A 19447-nucleotide genomic window follows, 5' to 3' on the forward strand; every position below is an offset into this window, starting at 1 on the left:
TAGCTTAGATTCAAAAGTGAATTCAAAAGGCACTCTCAGGCAACCTCAATATGAACTCAACTTAAATATATTGACAAAGAAGCATTGAACAATGTTAGTGCAGATTTGTTTATAGAAACGGGGGGGGGGGTTGTGATATAATTCAGGATTAGGAATGGAAATTACAGAAAGATTAAAAAGAGTCTTAAGTAGTCTAGTTTTATTGATTGAAGCAGATTATATGAGGAAGTAGTAGAAATTACTAAGTGGTTAGAGATACATACCATAAATTCATTTTGTTATATAAAATAATAGTCCCCATAATATACCTACAAATTTCCAAATATTCTTGAAAATTGAGAAAACTTTACTGAAATTGGAGCATCATTATAAAAAGAGTTGGCATCAATTGGCCCATAAAAAAAGGAAGAACAGCATTTTAAATTAGATGTCATCATATAAATTTCACATAGTAAAGGTTTTCATTGTGGTCTTCAAAATTCCCAAGTGTAGCCTGAACCAGATTAAAATGTAATTAGGAATGGTTAAATAAAGAAAATACAATACAACATAGATAGTATTAATTTGTGGTATTCTACGTCAATATATAATCCACAGGGATCTATTTGTGTTTGACTTTAATCCCACTACCAATTAGTGTAATACTAGCACAGATGAAAAGAATCCCTAATTTTTAAAATCTCATTTTGCCTCACATAACATTTTTAAATTATATATTTGTAAAAGTTACTTAATCTCCAAGCCTCAATTTCCTTATATATCATAAATGAGAGAGTTGGACTTAATGATTTCTAAGTTCTCTTCCAGTTTTAAATCTACCTTTTGGGAAGAGAATCTTTAGGAAAGTGGTAGGACTGTAGGGTGGTACAAGAAATAGGGAATGTATGACTGTGAGTGATAGAGTAGCTTCCTATTCCTCAAATGCTAGCACAGCAACTGATGTTGTTATTGGTCCTTCGTTCTTAAAAATGATCAATGACATAAGAAGGGTGACTTCTTGACTTGCAAATGAAGTGTAGCAGAGCTATGCAGTCATTAGCCGCTCCTCCAAAATCATTTGAGTCCAGCGGCAAGACAAAGGTCATAATAATTTAGCAACTGATAGGAAGAACTTAAAGCTACCACAAGTTCTGGATTTTTTATCTTTTTTCTTTTTAATGAGGCAACAGAGGTTAAATGACTTTCTCAGGGTCATAAAGTTAGTACATGTCAAGTGTCTGAGGTCACATTTGAATTCAAGTCCTCCTGACTCCATAGTTAGTGCTCTATCCACTGCACCACCTAGCTGATCCTAACAATTTGTTTCATGGCCTTTATACAGTGATGCAGAAATTGTGGAGTACTCAGAGCTTGGTCAAATATAAAAAAATGCAAAGGCCATCACTGCCTTCCAAGCCATTGACAGTTATCTTGTCTTTTGTCTTGTCTCTGGACTTCAATGACTGGAAGAAACATTGAGACTGATAACTTTGCACAACTCTGCCTCATTTAAATCCAGTTCAAGGACCAGTCAATATATCACTCTGAAATATCATCAGTTCTGTTCAAAAATGAAAAACAAGGACTTCCGGCCAAGATGGCGGCGTGGAGGCAGACAGCTGCTTGAGCTCCTCGTTTTCTCTCAGAACTTACTTCATGACAAGCCTCTGACTTAATGCTTGACCCAGAAAGAAATCCACAAATTATCACCAAGAGAAGACATCCTTGAAAGTCGCCAGAAAAGGTCTGTGTTTGCTCGGGGGGAGGGTCAATCAGACTGGGCGCAGACTGAGGGCAGACAGCCAGAGCAAGACAGGCAGCTCACACAGCTCAGACCGGAGGGGGAGGGGTGTGATCTCTGCCGTTTCTGTGAAGGGGCTTTTGCCCCAGTGTGAATGCTCCGTGTGGGCAGCAAGCCAGGAGCGGTGGAGAGGGTGTAAACACCGGAGGTGAAGATTAAAACCCCAAAAAGCCAGCATCTCTCAGAGCCCGGCCACCCCCAACCCCCACCTGGACTGACTCAGTGCGTTCTTGAGCCTCAGAGCGCAGACTCAGTACAGTCATTGCTGTTCTGTTAGTGGCTCTCTGCTGCCCTACCCCCAGTCTGTAGAGGAAGCCCATCAATATCATCTAGCCCTATCCCCCGCAAAACAGACCAATTGTTTCTCTTGTCAGTTTGTTTTCTTTGATTCCTACTTTGACAAAATGAACAAAAAATTCAAAAGGGCTCTAACCATTGACAGCTTCTGTGTGGAGAGGGAGCAGACTTCAAATGCTGAGGAGACTAGGAACAGACTGTCCCCAGATGTATCCCCTGGGAGGGATATAAGCTGCTCCTCAATACAAAAGAACCTCATAGAGGAAATCAAAAAGGCTCTCACAAGAGAGCTGGAAGAGAAATGGGAAAAGGAAAGGGAAGCTTGGCAAGAGAGCCTGGAGAAGTCATCCCATGCATTCAAAGACAGAGTGGATAAAGAAATCAAATCATTGAGAAACAAGATTAGTGAGCTGGAAAAGGTAAACAACTCCAAGGAAAACAGGATTAGTGAGCTGGAAAAGGTAAACAACTCCAAGGAAAACAGGATTAGTGAGCTGGAAAAAGAAATCAGCTCTCTAAAAAATAAAATGGATAAAATGGAAAAAAATTCCATAGAAGATAAAAACTCAATTGGACAATTACAAAGAGATATAAAAAAAGTGAGTGAAGAAAATACATCATTGAAAATTAGACTGGAACAAGTGGAAATGAATGACTCAAGGAGAAACCAAGAGGGAGTCAAGCAAAACCAGAGAAATGAAACAATTGAAAAGACTGTCAAGTACCTTACCAGAAAGACAACAGACCTGGAAAACGGATCCAGGAGAGACAATTTGAGAATAATCGGACTCCCTGAAAAATGGGAGGAAAAAAAGAGCTTGGACACCATTTTCGAGGAAATTATCAAAGAGAACTGCCCAGACATTCTGGAAACAGTGGCTAAAATAGACATTGAAAAAATTCATCGATCACCTACTGAAAGGGACCCTAAAATCAAAACGCCAAGAAATATAGTGGCCAAGTTTAAGAACCATCAGACAAAGGAAAAGATATTAGAAGCTGCTAGAAAAAAACAATTCAGATATGGAGGATCCACAATAAGGATAACCCAGGATCTAGCAGCGTCCACATTAAAAGAACGCAGGGCCTGGAACATGATATTCCGAAAGGCTAAGGAACTTGGTATGCAGCCAAGAATAACTTGCCCAGCAAGAATGAGCATCGTTTTCCAGGGAAGAAGATGGACATTTAATGAAATAAATGAATTCCATCTATTTTTGATGAAAAAACCAGACCTACATAAAAGGTTTGATCTTCAAATACAGAACTCAAGAGATTTCTAAAAAGGTAAATAGAAATCTTGAGAACTATACTTCTGTCAAAAAAATATGTAAAGAACATATGTACAATTTGTCTTAGAAACTAGAGGTGGAAAGGAGATTATATTATAAAAAAGTGTAAAGTGGTGGTACTACATCTCATGAAGAGGCAAAGGTAACCTATTATATCTGAGAGAAAGAAAGGAGGGAGATAAACATAGCGTGTATCAATAGACATATTCGATTTATGGTGAAACTTCTTCCACTTCATTGAAAAGTGAAAGGGAAGGAGTAAGCTAAGGGGAAGGGAATACAGTAATTTCGAGGAAAAGGGGTAAAATAAGGGGAGGATCTTTAAGGTGGGGGAGGGATCCTAAAAAGGGAGGGCTGTGAAAAGCAAGTGGTGTTCAACAGTTTAATACTGGATAGGAGGGCAAAAGGGAAGGAAAGGGGAAAAGCATAAGCAGGGATTAATAGGATGGCAAGCAATATAGAATTAGTCCTTCTAACCATAAATGTGAATGGGGCAAACTGCCTCATAAAGAGGAAGCAGTTAGCAGACTGGATTAAAAGTCAGAATCCTACTATATGTTGTTTACAGGAAACACACCTGAAACAGGGTGAGACATTCAAACTAAAAGTAAAAGGGTGGAGCAGAATCTATTATGCTTCAGGCAAAACCAAAAAAGCAGGAGTAGCCATCCTCATCTCAGATCAAGCAAAAACAAAAATTGATCTAATTAAAAGAGATAAGGAAGGGCATTATATCCTGCTAAAGGGAAGCATCAATAATGAAGCAGTATCAATATTAAACATGTATGCACCAAGTGGTGCAGCATCTAAATTCTTAAAAGAGAAATTAAGAGAGCTGCAAGAAGAAATAGATAGCAAAACTATAATAGCGGAGATCTCAACCTTGCACTATCAGAATTAGATAAATCAAACCACAAAATAAATAAGAAAGAAGTCAAAGAGGTAAATAGAATACTAGAAAAGTTTGATATGATAGATCTTTGGCGAAAGCTAAATGGAGACAGAAAGGAATATACTTTCTTCTCAGCAGTTCATGGAACCTATACAAAAATTGATCATATACTAGGGCATAAAAACCTCAAAATCAAATGCAGTAAGGCAGAAATAGTAAATGCATCCTTTTCAGACCATAATGCAATCAAAATAACATTTAATAAAAAGCCAGGGGAAAATAGACCAAAAAATAATTGGAAACTAAATAATCTTATACTAAAGAATGATTGGGTAAAACAGCAAATCATAGACATAATTAATAACTTCACCCAAGAAAATGACAATAATGAGACATCATACCAAAATGTGTGGGATACAGCCAAAACAGTAATAAGGGGAAGTTTTATATCTCTACAGGCCTACTTGCATAAAATAGAGAAAGAGAGGGCCAACGAATTGGGCTTACAACTAAAATTGCTAGAAAAGGAACAAATTAAAAACCCCCACACAAAACTTGAAATTCAAAAAATAAAAGGTGAGCTTAATAAAATTGAAAGTAAAAAAAAACTATTGAATTAATTAATAAAACTAAGAGTTGGTTTTATGAAAAAACCAACAAAATAGACAAACCCTTAGTAAACCTGATTAAAAAAAGGAAAGAGAAAAAGCAAATTGATAGTCTTGAAAATGAAAAGGGTGAACTCACCACTAATGAAGAGGAAATTAGAACAATAGTTAGGAGCTACTTTGCTCAACTTTATGCCGATAAATTTGATAACTTAAATGAAATGGAAGAATACCTTCAAAAATATAGCTTGCCCAGATTAACAGAGGAAGAAGTAAGTAGTCTAAATAGTCCCATCTCAGAAAAAGAAATAGACCAAGCTATTAACCAACTTCCTAAGAAAAAGTCCCCAGGACCAGATGGATTTACAGGTGAATTCTACCAAACATTTAAAGAACAACTAACTCCAATGCTATGTAAACTATTTGAAAAAATAGGGATTGAAGGAGTCCTGCCAAATTCCTTCTATGACACAGACATGGTACTGATACCTAAACCAGGTAGATCGAAAACTGAGAAAGAAAACTATAGACCAATTTCCTTAATGAATATTGATGCTAAAATCTTAAATAAGATATTAGCAAATAGACTTCAGAAAATCATCCCCAGGATAATACATTATGACCAAGTGGGATTTATACCAGGAATGCAGGGCTGGTTTAATATTAGGAAAACTATTAGTATAATTGACCATATTAATAATCAAATTAATAAAAATCATATGATCATCTCAATAGATGCAGAAAAGGCATTTGATAAAATCCAACATCCATTCCTACTAAAAACGCTTGAGAGTATAGGAATAAATGGACTATTCCTTAAAATAATAAGGAGCATATATTTAAAACCTTCAGTAAACATCATATGTAATGATGATAAACTAGAACCTTTCCCTGTAAGATCAGGAGTGAAACAAGGTTGCCCACTATCACCATTACTATTCAATATAGTACTAGAAACTCTAGCCTTGGCAATAAGAGCCGAGAAAGAGATCCAAGGAATTAGAGTAGGAAATGAAGAAATCAAATTGTCACTTTTCGCAGATGACATGATGGTATACTTAGAGAACCCCAAAGACTCTGCTAAAAAGCTATTAGAAATAATTCCGAATTTTAGCAAAGTCGCAGGATACAAAATAAATCCACATAAATCCTCAGGATTTTTATACATTACCAACACAATCCAACAGCAAGAGATACAAAGAGAAATTCCATTCAAAATAACAGTCGATAGTATAAAATATTTGGGAATATATCTACCAAAGGAGAGGCAGGAATTATATGAGCAAAATTCCAAAACACTTGCCACAAAAATAAAGTCAGATTTAAATAATTGGAAAGACATTCAGTGTTCTTGGATAGGCCGAGCGAATATAATAAAGATGACAATACTCCCCAAACTAATCTATTTATTTAGTGCTATACCAATCAGACTCCCAAGAAACTATTTTAATGACCTAGAAAAAATAACAACAAAATTCATATGGAAGAAGAAAAGGTCGAGAATTGCAAGGGAACTAATGAAAAAAAAGTCAGAGGAAGGTGGTCTAAGTGTACCTGATTTAAAGCTATATTATAAAGCAACAGTCACCAAAACCATTTGGTATTGGCTAAGAAATAGACTAGTTGATCAGTGGCATAGGTTAGGTTCACAGGGCAAGATAGTGAATAAAAATAGCAATCTAATCTTTGACAAACCCAAAGATCCCAAATTTTGGGATAAGAATTCATTATTTGACAAAAACTGCTGGGAAAACTGGAAATTAGTATGGCAGAAACTAGGCATGGACCCACATTTAACACCACATACTAAGATTAGATCAAAATGGGTCCAAGATTTAGGCATAAAGAACGAAATCATAAATAAATTGGAGGAACATGGGATGGTTTACCTCTCAGACTTGTGGAGGAGGAAGGAGTTTGTGTCCAAGGGAGAACTAGAGACCATTATTGATCTCAAAATAGAACATTTTGATTACACCAAATTAAAAAGTTTCTGCACAAACAAAACTAATGCAAACAAGATTAGAAGGGAAGTAACAAATTGGGAAAAAAATTTTTACACTTAAAGGTTCTGATAAAGGCCTCATCTCCAAAATATACAGAGAATTGACTTTAATTTATAAGAAATCAAACCATTCTCCAATTGATAAATGGTCAAAGGATATAAACAGACAATTTTCAGATGATGAAATTAAAACTATTTCCACTCATATGAAAGAGTGTTCCAAATCACTGTTGATCAGAGAAATGCAAATTAAGACAACTCTGAGGTATCATTACACACCTGTCAGATTGGCTAAGATGACAGGAACAAATAACGATGAATGTTGGAGGGGCTGTGGGAAAACTGGGACACTGATGCATTGTTGGTGGAGTTGTGAAAGAATCCAACCATTCTGGAGAGCAATCTGGAATTATGCCCAAAAAGTTATCAAAATGTGCATACCCTTTGACCCAGCCATACTACTACTGGGCTTATACCCCAAGGAACTACTAAAGAAGGGAAAGGGTCCTGTATGTGCCAAAATGTTTGTGGCAGCCCTTTTCATAGTGGCTAGAAGCTGGAAGATGAATGGATGTCTATCAATTGGAGAATGGTTGGGTAAACTATGGTATATGAATGTTATGGAATATTATTGTTCTATAAGAAATGACCAACAGGAGAAATACAGAGAGGCTTGGAGAGACTTACATCAACTGATGCTGAGTGAAATGAGCAGAACCAGAAGATCATTATACACTTCAACAATGATACTGTACGAGGATGTATGCTGATGGAAGTGGATTTCTTCGACATAGAGAAGAGCTGATCCAATTCCAATTGATTAATGATGGACAGAACCAGCTACATCCAGAAAAGGAACACTGGGAAATGAATGTAAACTGTTATTTTTACCTTCTGAATCCAATTCTTCCTGTGCAACAAAAAATTCGGTTCTACACACATATATTGTATCTAGAATATACTGTAATATATTTAACATATATAAGACTGCTTGCCATCTGGGGGAGGGGATTGGGGGAGGAAGGGAAAAAATCTGAATAGAAGTAAGTGCAAGGGATAATGTTGTAAAAAATTACCCATGCATATGTACTGTCAAAAAAATGTTATAATTATAAAATAAAATAAAAATTAAAAAAAAAAAAGTTTGAGGACCACTGGTTTCTATGCAATGAAAAAAACTGAAAGAACTTTGAATTGCAATTCATACTGATAACTGTTTTAAAGTCTAAATATCTTGGTAACTTTTCTCTACAAGTAATAAAGATATACCACCCATTATAGGATATATAAACTTTCTATTTCTTTCAATCTAGCACAGTTTTGTTTTTTTAATCTGGAAATATTTTATTATAAGTACTTGACTTAAATGAAGTTAAAGTTACATTAAAAATTTCTATTATACATGAAAGTTAAACTGCACAAAATACAAATACCATTAATCACATATTTGCCACTTCTATGTTTTTACAATGAAGAATCGATTGGAAAGGAAAAAAATAACCAACAGATCATATTTTTAAGCCTTCCATCTTATTGTGCTTAGCCAATGTTAAAAACAAACAAACAAACAAACAACAAATTGACAATGAAGGTTATTTTTCATGGTGACTTTTTTTTTCTGGTATTAATTTCTCCAGCCAATGTCAATTCACGTTGAAAAAATTATTATTATTATTTTTTTCCCTGAGGCTGGGGTTAAGTGACTTGCCCAGGGTCACACATCTAGGAAGTGTTAAGTGTCTGATTCCAGATTTGAACTCGGGTCCTCCTGAATTCAAGGCTGGTGCTCTATCCACTGAGTCACCTAGCTGCCCCTCATTGAAAAGATTATTAACCATTATTTTTGGACATTTGACAATATAGACTTCCATTTTAATCCTAAGAAGAATGATAGCTGATTAGAAAGTGTCACTGTCCAGTGATAATTCTTTTGGAACATAAGGATCTCAAGGAAAATGTGATGGCTGTGGAATAACTGTTTAAAATTCATATTTCAAGAACAGTTTAATCTTAAGTATTGTTTCTTTAGACAAACATTTCAAAAAGCCATGGCAATTCAATGAAAGCCATAAACAGGTTTCTTTAGACACAATGAAAATAAGCTTTTTGACAGTCAGGATAATCTTTATCTTGATTACTTCATTCAGTAATTAGTGACATCTTTTGGAAATACTTTAGAAAGCACTTGAATTCACAGGTTTTTTAATTCTTCATGGTTTCAATTTTGCCTTTAACTTTCTGGCTGAGGATTATGGACTTGATCAATATATTCAAAAACTTCTAAAGAGATGTTACTGTCAATATCATGAAAGTCAGTATAACAAAATTTCTGCAGCAGTAACTGGAGAAAGTCAGCAGAGAGAGAAGGTTCCCAGGAGGGCTCATCTTCCCATATCATAGTCACCTCGGTGCTTTCTCTAATTAAACTAATTAAATCTAATTAAAATCTAATTAAACTTGTATTTGATTCCTGACTCTTTTCTCTGGTCTGCTTTATTTAGCTCTAGCCATTCACATGTTAGTGGCTGATTTTGGTGCAGTTGATCTTAGATTAGATAGATAAATAGATAGACTGACCATGAAAATGGACAATGAACAGGGCCCAGAAGTGAATGATAGCTAATATGCATAGCCTTTGAGAAAGTTCCTTTAATGACTCAAAACTTCTCATTCTCCATCTATTTTTATTTTATTTTATTTTTTATTATTTTTGTTTATTGTTTTATTTATACAATATAACATAACAACATAAAATGATATAGCATAACATAGATAACTAATATCATTTAAGAGAAAAGTTTAGATTAATTATATCACTAAATCATACCTATTATATGAAAATATCTCTCCATAGCTTCAGAACCTAACTGTACTCTTTTTTTAAAAATTAATTTTATAATTATAATTTTTTTGACAGTACATATGCATAGGTATTTTTTTTTTTACAACATTATCCCTTGTACTCCCTTCTGTTCTGAATTTTTCCCCTCCTTCCCTCCACCCCCTCCCCTAGATGGCAGGCATTCCCATATATAGTAAATATCTTATATTATATCCTAGGTACAATATATATGTGCAGAACTGAATTTTGTTGTTGTTATTGTTGCAAAGGAAGAATTGTATTCGGAAGGTAAAAATAATCTGGGGAGTAAAACAAAAAATGCTAATAGTTTACACTCATTTCCCAGTGTTCCTTTTCTGGGTGTAGCTGATTCTGTCCATCGTTGATCAACTGGAATTGGAAAATCTGTTTTTAAAAGCAATATTCTGCTAGTGTTGTTTTATGATTGCCAACCATGGAACTTTACTGTATTTAAAAAATGAAAATGAGTTTAACTCCAAGGGCAACAGAAAGGTACATGTTAAGTATGAGCAGATCATAAACATCAAAAAGAAAAAAAAATTAAGAAGAAAAGGAGTAAAAATAGTGTCATAAACAACATATTTGAATTAAAAAAAAGGATTGGGTATCTTTGCAATATCAAAAGAAATAAGAAAGAGATTTGCACAGAATATACAGTTGATTTTCTTTGACAAAGTTAAAAGAAGAAAAGGCATAGATAAGTTGCAATCTATATCTTCGGAGAGAATATATATATATATATATATATATATATATTTTTTTTTTTCCCCCCCCTGAGGCTGGGGTTAAGTGACTTGCCCAGGGTCACACAGCTAGGAAGTGTTAAGTATCTGAGACCAGTATTGAACTCAGGTTCTCCTGAATTCAGGGCTGGTGCTCTATCCACTGCGCCACCTAGCTGTCCCGATGCTTTCAGAGAAAAAGATGACAAGTAGAAATAAGCATAGAACAGTCTTACAAGTATGCATGTATATATACATATGTACATATACATATGTATATATTTTATGAGTATATATGTTTGTATGTTCATAGATATCTATGTGTATATATATATGTATATATATATACATATATATGTATGTGTATATAGCTTTCTTTAGATGGGAAGGGGCAGAGGAAGGGAAGGAGAAAAATAAAGTAAAAAGTTCACAACAGAGAACAAAAGAAAATATATAAGGAAGCAAAGAAAAGCTGGGCAGTTTTGAAAACAATGTGTAGTGTTTATTATATAGGCTTTCTTGAAATGGAAGTACCTCATAAAGTTACTATTAAGTTTATTTTTAAAAAATTAAGATATGCTGTTAAGCATAAAGTTTTAAACAAAACGGGCAATTATAACATCTACCTGCTTAGAGTTTAATAGGAGAGATGTGTTTATAGATAACTGTGATAGAAAGGAGAGGAGATAAGAGGAAATGGGAGAAGTAAGTCTAAATAAAGAGCTTTGAGAAATCTGAGAAGAGGAGATAATTTTAAGCTGGGAGTCTTAGGGAAGACTTCATAGAGTCTAGAGATAGTTGGGGAGGAGATGCCATCTGAATTTGCCCTTGAAGAAATATATGAACTTCAACATATTGATCTATGGGGAAGGAGAAAATATCCATTTCAAGAATCTCACTGCTCTTATAAAGAGAGGAGAAGATTGGACAAGAAATAAATATATGGAGAGAATATAGGACACTAAAGATAATCATGTTGAAATGATTTGAAAATATGCACTAGACTCATTGATTGGTGGCTAAACAAATTGTGGTTTATGAATATGGGGAATATTATTGTTCTGTAATAAAAGTCTAACATTATAAGCACAGAAAAGGATGGAAGGACTTAATGTCATCTAATGCAAAGTCAAGCTGTAGACATAGCCAGGAAAACAATATACACAATTACTACCACAATGTAAATGAAAAAAAAAAAAAAAAACCAACATGGAATAATAAAAAGTGACTGTAGTAAAATTAGGAATAAGCATGTCCCTAAATAAAAGATATGAAAAAAGCACTTTTACCTACACTTTTTCAGGGGTTTGAGGTTGGGGTTGCAATCATTGAGGAAAATTGCATATATTATACTGATTTTTTAAAATGTATTGATTGATTTTGGAAAAAAAATTAAGATATGGAGCAGGAATATCTGATGTTGCTTACTACATGTTAGGCTTCAGTTAGTTTTGTTGTTGTTGTTCAGTCATTTTCAGTGTCAAATATATGGTTTGTCATTTCCTTCTCTACTTCCTTCCATAGCTAAGAAACCTGACACAAAAAGAGTTAAATGACTTGCTCTCACATTCTTAATAAGTACCTAAACCCAAATTTGAGCTCAGAAAGAGAGTATCCTTAAGTAAAAATTTTTATGATGATAATAATTGTTTATGGTAATATAGATAGTTAGGTTTTACAAAGTTCTTTCATAATAAGAGGCCTATGAGACATGTGATACACATCTACTGCAGAGATATCTACGTAGTCCTGTCTTGCACAAGTCTTCCTGATTCTAGACCTAGCTCCACTGAGCCACCCAGCTGCTTAGGAAAGCATGTCTATAAAATAAAATACGGGTTTGGACAAAATGTTGAGAGTTCTTTCCAATTCAATTTCCAACAAACCTAAGGTCAAAGAAGGTAATTTATATGAAAACAATATAAATATTAACTGACCATGATACTAAGGAAATCATTTAATTTTTCAACACCTGCAGGAAATATTCTAAGAGTTGCAGAGATAGATGCCTTAAAAGGCACTCACTACCCTGACAGAATCACAGATCCAATCTGGAGTTGTTGTTGTCGTAATTAACATGAGTTTTCTTTAAAATCCAGAAGCACAACAGAATGTTTTGAGGTCAGTGTGGCAGATAGGAAGTATTGCTAGAGTTGCAAGCCATTCTCCTAGTGATAAATTGTCAAAGGATATGAACAGACAATTTTCAGATGAAGAAATTGAAACTATTTGTAGTCAAATGAAAAAGTGCTCCAAATCATTATTGATCAGAGAAATGCAAATTAAGACAACTGTGAGATACCACTACACACCTCTCAAATTGGCTAAGATGACAGGAAAGATAATGATAAATGTTGGAGGGGATGTGGGAAAACTGGGACACTGATACATTGTTGGTGTAATTGTGAACAAATCCAACCATTCTGGAGAGCAATTTAGAACTATGCTCAAAAAGTTATCAAATTGTGTATAACCTTTGATCCAGCAGTATTACTACTACTGGTTTTATATCCCAAAGAGATCTTAAAGAAGGGAAAGGGACCCACATGTGCAAAAATGTTTGTGGCAGCCCTTTTTGTAGTGGCTAGAAATTGGGATGACCATCAATTGGAGAATGGCTGAATAAATTGTAATATATAAATGTTATGAAATATTATTGTTCTGTAAGAAATGACCGGCAGAATGATTTCAGAGAGGCTTGGTGAGACTTACATGAATTGATGCTAAGTGAAATAAGCAACAGCAAGATTATACAATGATCAATTCTGATGGATGTGGCTCTCTTCAACAATGAGATGATTCAAACCTGTTCCAATTGTTCAGTAATGAAGAGAATCAGCTACACGCAGAGAAAGAAGTATGGCAAATGAGTGTGGATCACCCCATAGCATTTCCACTCTTTCTGTTATTTGCTTGTATTTTTGTTTTTCTTCTCAGGCTTTTTTCTTTCTTTTTAGATCTGATTTTTCTTGTGCAGCAAGACCACTGTATAAATATTTATACATGTATTGGATTTAACATATACTTTAACATATTTAACATGTATTGGACTACCCACCATCTAAGGGAAGAGGTGGGGAAAAGAAGGGAAAAGTTGGAACAGAAGGTTTTGCAAGGGTCAGTGTTGAAAAAGTACCCATGTATATGTTTTATAAGTAATAAATAAATAAACTAACTAAATAACTAAATAAACAGAAATAGAAATGACAGAGAAGCTGTTGAAATGTAAAAAAAAAAAAAGGATGCTAGATTTGTATTCATAGAACCCTGATTCAAATACTAGCTAGCTCTGTTGTATATCATCAAGTCAAACAAGTAAACTTAATTTTTCTACATCATAGTTCCTTATTTGTAAAGTGATCAAACTGGAATAGATAGCCTCTCTTCTGGTTCTAAATCTTTAATGATTTTCTGAGTGAATTTTCAAAAGGAAACCCAATTCTTCTACATTTGCTTGAGGGATGTCATTCATGATATAATCATGAATCATGCCATGATCTGAATGCACCTGTAAATCATTTGGCATTTTTCTTTCCACAAATTAATTATCATCTTCTTCCACCTTTCCCACTTTATTTTGATTTTGTATGTTATACCAGGTTATACCACAACATGAAAAACTGAACAGTGCAACCATTGAATAACAATCCAAGAAAGCAATGCACATACAAAAGATAGGAGATAGTGTATGGTAAATTTGCAAATGAGTAGTGTAAGGCATTAAGAAATAGAGTTTAAGAAATAAAAAAATCTCTAGGTATTGGATTAACCCAAGAAATAATTGTGGAAAAGATGAGTTTTTAGTGAAGCTTTAAAAGATGGGAAAGATTTAGACAGTTGGAAAAATTGAAAGAAAACTTTCTAGGTCAGTCCAAAAGTATGAGGAAAATCACAAGAAGGAAAGTTTAGCTTCTTACATATTTAGTACAGGACTTCTTTTTTTCCTTATTAAAACTTATTATTTTTCAAAATATATGCATGGACAATTTTTCAACATTAGCCCTTGAAAAACCTTATGCTCAAATTTTCACCCCTTTCTCCCATGCCCTCTTCTAGATGGCAAGTAGTCCTAAATATACTAAACATGGTAGATACATTAAATCCAATATATGCATACATACTTATACATTTATCATGCTGTACAAGAAAAATCAAATCAAACCAATAAAAAAAAGAAAAGGAAAAAGTGAAGCAAAATAAAATGCAAGCAAACAACAACAAAAAGAGTGAGAATGCTATGTTGTGAACCACATTCAGTTCCCACTGTTCTCTCTCTGGGTGAAGATGACTGTTTTCATCATTGAACAATTGGAACTGGTTTGAATCATCTCCTTGTTGAAGAGAGCCATGTCCATCAGAATTGGTCATCATATACTCTTGTTTTTGCCATATATAATGATCTCCTGGCTCTGTTCATTACGCTTAGCTCATGTAAGTCTCTGCAGGCCTCTCTGAAATCATCATGCTAGTCATTTCTTACATTCATATACCACAATTTATTTATCCATTCTCCAATTGATGGACATCCATTCATCTTCCAGTTTCTAGCCACTATGAAAAGAGCTGCCACAAACATTTTGGCACACACAGGTCCCTTTCCCTTCTTTAGTATTTCCTTGGGATGTAAGCCCTGTAGTAGCACTGCTGGGTCAAAGGGTATGCACATTTTGATAACTTTTTGGGCACAGTTCCAAATTGCTCTCCAGAATGGTTGGATTCTTTCACAACTCCACCAACAATGCATCAGTGTCCCAGTTTTCCCACAGCCCCTCCAACATTCATCGTTATTTGTTCCTGTCATCTTAGCCAATCTGACAGGTGTGTAATGATACCTCAGAGTTGTCTTAATTTGCATTTCTCTGATCAACAGTGATTTGGAACACTCTTTCATATGAGTGGAAATAGTTTTAATTTCATCATCTGAAAATTGTCTGTTTATATCCTTTGACCATTTATCAATTGGAGAATGGTTTGATTTCTTATAAATTAAAGTCAATTCTCTGTATATTTTGGAGATGAGGCCTTTATCAGAACCTTTAAGTGTAAAAATTTTTTTCCCAATTTGTTACTTCCCTTCTAATCTTGTTTGCATTAGTTTTGTTTGTGCAGAAACTTTTTAATTTGGTGTAATCAAAATGTTCTATTTTGAGATCAATAATGGTCTCTAGTTCTCCCTTGGACACAAACTCCTTCCTCCTCCACAAGTCTGAGAGGTAAACCATCCCATGTTCCTCCAATTTATTTATGATTTCGTTCTTTATGCCTAAATCTTGGACCCATTTTGATCTAATCTTAGTATGTGGTGTTAAATGTGGGTCCATGCCTAGTTTCTGCCATACTAATTTCCAGTTTTCCCAGCAGTTTTTGTCAAATAATGAATTCTTATCCCAAAATTTGGGATCTTTGGGTTTGTCAAAGATTAGATTGCTATTTTTATTCACTATCTTGCCCTGTGAACCTAACCTATGCCACTGATCAACTAGTCTATTTCTTAGCCAATACCAAATGGTTTTGGTGACTGTTGCTTTATAATATAGCTTTAAATCAGGTACACTTAGACCACCTTCCTCTGACTTTTTTTTCATTAGTTCCCTTGCAATTCTCGACCTTTTCTTCTTCCATATGAATTTTGTTGTTATTTTTTCTAGGTCATTAAAATAGTTTCTTGGGAGTCTGATTGGTATAGCACTAAATAAATAGATTAGTTTGGGGAGTATTGTCATCTTTATTATATTTGCTCGGCCTATCCAAGAACACTGAATGTCTTTCCAATTATTTAAATCTGACTTTATTTTTGTGGCAAGTGTTTTGGAATTTTGCTCATATAATTCCTGCCTCTCCTTTGGTAGATATATTCCCAAATATTTTATACTATCGACTGTTATTTTGAATGGAATTTCTCTTTGTATCTCTTGCTGTTGGATTGTGTTGGTAATGTATAAAAATCCTGAGGATTTATGTGGATTTATTTTGTATCCTGCGACTTTGCTAAAATTCGGAATTATTTCTAATAGCTTTTTAGCAGAGTCTTTGGGGTTCTCTAAGTATACCATCATGTCATCTGCGAAAAGTGACAATTTGATTTCTTCATTTCCTACTCTAATTCCTTGGATCTCTTTCTCGGCTCTTATTGCCAAGGCTAGAGTTTCTAGTACTATATTGAATAGTAATGGTGATAGTGGGCAACCTTGTTTCACTCCTGATCTTACAGGGAAAGGTTCTAGTTTATCACCATTACATATGATGTTTACTGAAGGTTTTAAATATATGCTCCTTATTATTTTAAGGAATAGTCCATTTATTCCTATACTCTCAAGCGTTTTTAGTAGGAATGGATGTTGGATTTTATCAAATGCCTTTTCTGCATCTATTGAGATGATCATATAATTTTTATTAATTTGATTATTAATATGGTCAATTATACTAATAGTTTTCCTAATATTAAACCAGCCCTGCATTCCTGGTATAAATCCCACTTGGTCATAATGTATTATCCTGGGGATGATTTTCTGAAGTCTATTTGCTAATATCTTATTTAAGATTTTAGCATCAATATTCATTAAGGAAATTGGTCTATAGTTTTCTTTCTCAGTTTTCGATCTACCTGGTTTAGGTATCAGTACCATGTCTGTGTCATAGAAGGAATTTGGCAGGACTCCTTCAATCCCTATATTTTTCAAATAGTTTACATAGCATTGGAGTTAGTTGTTCTTTAAATGTTTGGTAGAATTCACCTGTAAATCCATCTGGTCCTGGGGACTTTTTCTTAGGAAGTTGGTTAATAGCTTGGTCTATTTCTTTTTCTGAGATGGGACTATTTAGACTACTTACTTCTTCCTCTGTTAATCTGGGCAAGCTATATTTTTGAAGGTATTCTTCCATTTCATTTAAGTTATCAAATTTATCGGCATAAAGTTGAGCAAAGTAGCTCCTAACTATTGTTCTAATTTCCTCTTCATTAGTGGTGAGTTCACCCTTTTCATTTTCAAGACTATCAATTTGCTTTTTCTCTTTCCTTTTTTTAATCAGGTTTACTAAGGGTTTGTCTATTTTGTTGGTTTTTTCATAAAACCAACTCTTAGTTTTATTAATTAATTCAATAGTTTTTTTACTTTCAATTTTATTAAGCTCACCTTTTATTTTTTGAATTTCAAGTTTTGTGTGGGGGTTTTTAATTTGTTCCTTTTCTAGCAATTTTAGTTGTAAGCCCAATTCGTTGGCCCTCTCTTTCTCTATTTTATGCAAGTAGGCCTGTAGAGATATAAAACTTCCCCTTATTACTGTTTTGGCTGTATCCAACACATTTTGGTATGATGTCTCATTATTGTCATTTTCTTGGGTGAAGTTATTAATTATGTCTATGATTTGCTGTTTTACCCAATCATTCTTTAGTATAAGATTATTTAGTTTCCAATTATTTTTTGGTCTATTTTCCCCTGGCTTTTTATTAAATGTTATTTTGATTGCATTATGGTCTGAAAAGGATGCATTTACTATTTCTGCCTTACTGCATTTGATTTTGAGGTTTTTATGCCCTAGTATATGATCAATTTTTGTATAGGTTCCATGAACTGCTGAGAAGAAAGTATATTCCTTTCTGTCTCCATTTAGCTTTCGCCAAAGATCTATCATATCAAACTTTTCTAGTATTCTATTTACCTCTTTGACTTCTTTCTTATTTATTTTGTGGTTTGATTTATCTAATTCTGATAGTGCAAGGTTGAGATCTCCGCTATTATAGTTTTGCTATCTATTTCCTCTTGCAGCTCTCTTAATTTCTCTTTTAAGAATTTAGATGCTGGGGGCGGAGCCAAGATGGCGGAGAAGAAACACACGACTCAGTGAACGTCCTCACTCCCTCACGACCAATTAGATAAATTAAGTCTCAAAATTAGCTCAGGACTGATAGATACCACAAGGACTGGAAGCACGACTTACCAGCTGAAGAGAATCTGGAGTTTCAACAGGAAAGGTCAGTTCTCAGGGGAGGAATAAGAAAGACCAGCACAGACGGTGGGGTAGGGGCACACTGCGCCCATTGCGCTGGGAAGGGCTCTGGGATCAGAGAAGCCACTGAGGTAAAGGAATCTGGCACAGGCTGTTAGCTCTTCTCTGCTAATTATTTAGCAGTTCAGAAGAGAAAGCCAAAATATTTTAAAACTCAGATTAGATTTTCCCCGATCCTGGGGGGTGACTCAGCTGACTAGGCACCAGGGGGTGTGGCCACAGCTACCTCCTGAGAATAGTTAAGAGACTGACAAGTGGGTGGATACGGCCCAAGGCAACACACACTGCCTAGCTTAGCTGGAGGGAGTGGAACTCAGCTCCAGGAGGTCCCAGAGAAGCAGAACCTTTGAACTAGGGACCGCGGTTTCTGGCAGACACTTCCAGTTTGAGCACAGGGGCTTCTCACGTCACCTGCTGCAGACATCCACTCCCCACCCGGACACATAGGCTGGGCTTCCTGCAGTCTTCACTATTCTACCCCCTCGAAGCACAGTAGTGCTAATCACCTCTGAGGCGCTTCCAGGGAGGGGGTGGGGAACTCTCTCCCAGAGCTCTATCTTAGCTCCGGCGCAGGGGCCGCTGCATCCATCCGGTCTGGGAGGAAGCTGGTAAAGAAGTAAATAATTTCCTACCCCAGGGACAGACCCCAAAACATTTTTTAAGTATGAGCAAAAAAGCTAGAAAAACTATAGATTCCTTCTATACAGAGAAAGAGCGGGTATCCAACCCCGAGGAAGTTAACAGCAAAGATTCAGAAGATAACAACCTAAAGGGGAACGATTCCTGCCCCCCATCACATAACTCTCTCCTAGAAGAAGCTCTTAAAAAATTGAGGGAGATCGAAGAAAAATGGGGAAAGGAAAGGGAAGTTATGATAGAGAATAACAACGTCCTGAAATTGGAGTTGGAAAAAATAAAGAATTCACAGGAGATGCAGGGAAACAAAATTAGTGAATTAGAAAAGGTTAAAAAAACACAGGA

This window comes from Sminthopsis crassicaudata, chromosome 1 (assembly GCF_048593235.1).
Source record: "Sminthopsis crassicaudata isolate SCR6 chromosome 1, ASM4859323v1, whole genome shotgun sequence".
Taxonomy (NCBI): Eukaryota; Metazoa; Chordata; class Mammalia; order Dasyuromorphia; family Dasyuridae; genus Sminthopsis; species Sminthopsis crassicaudata.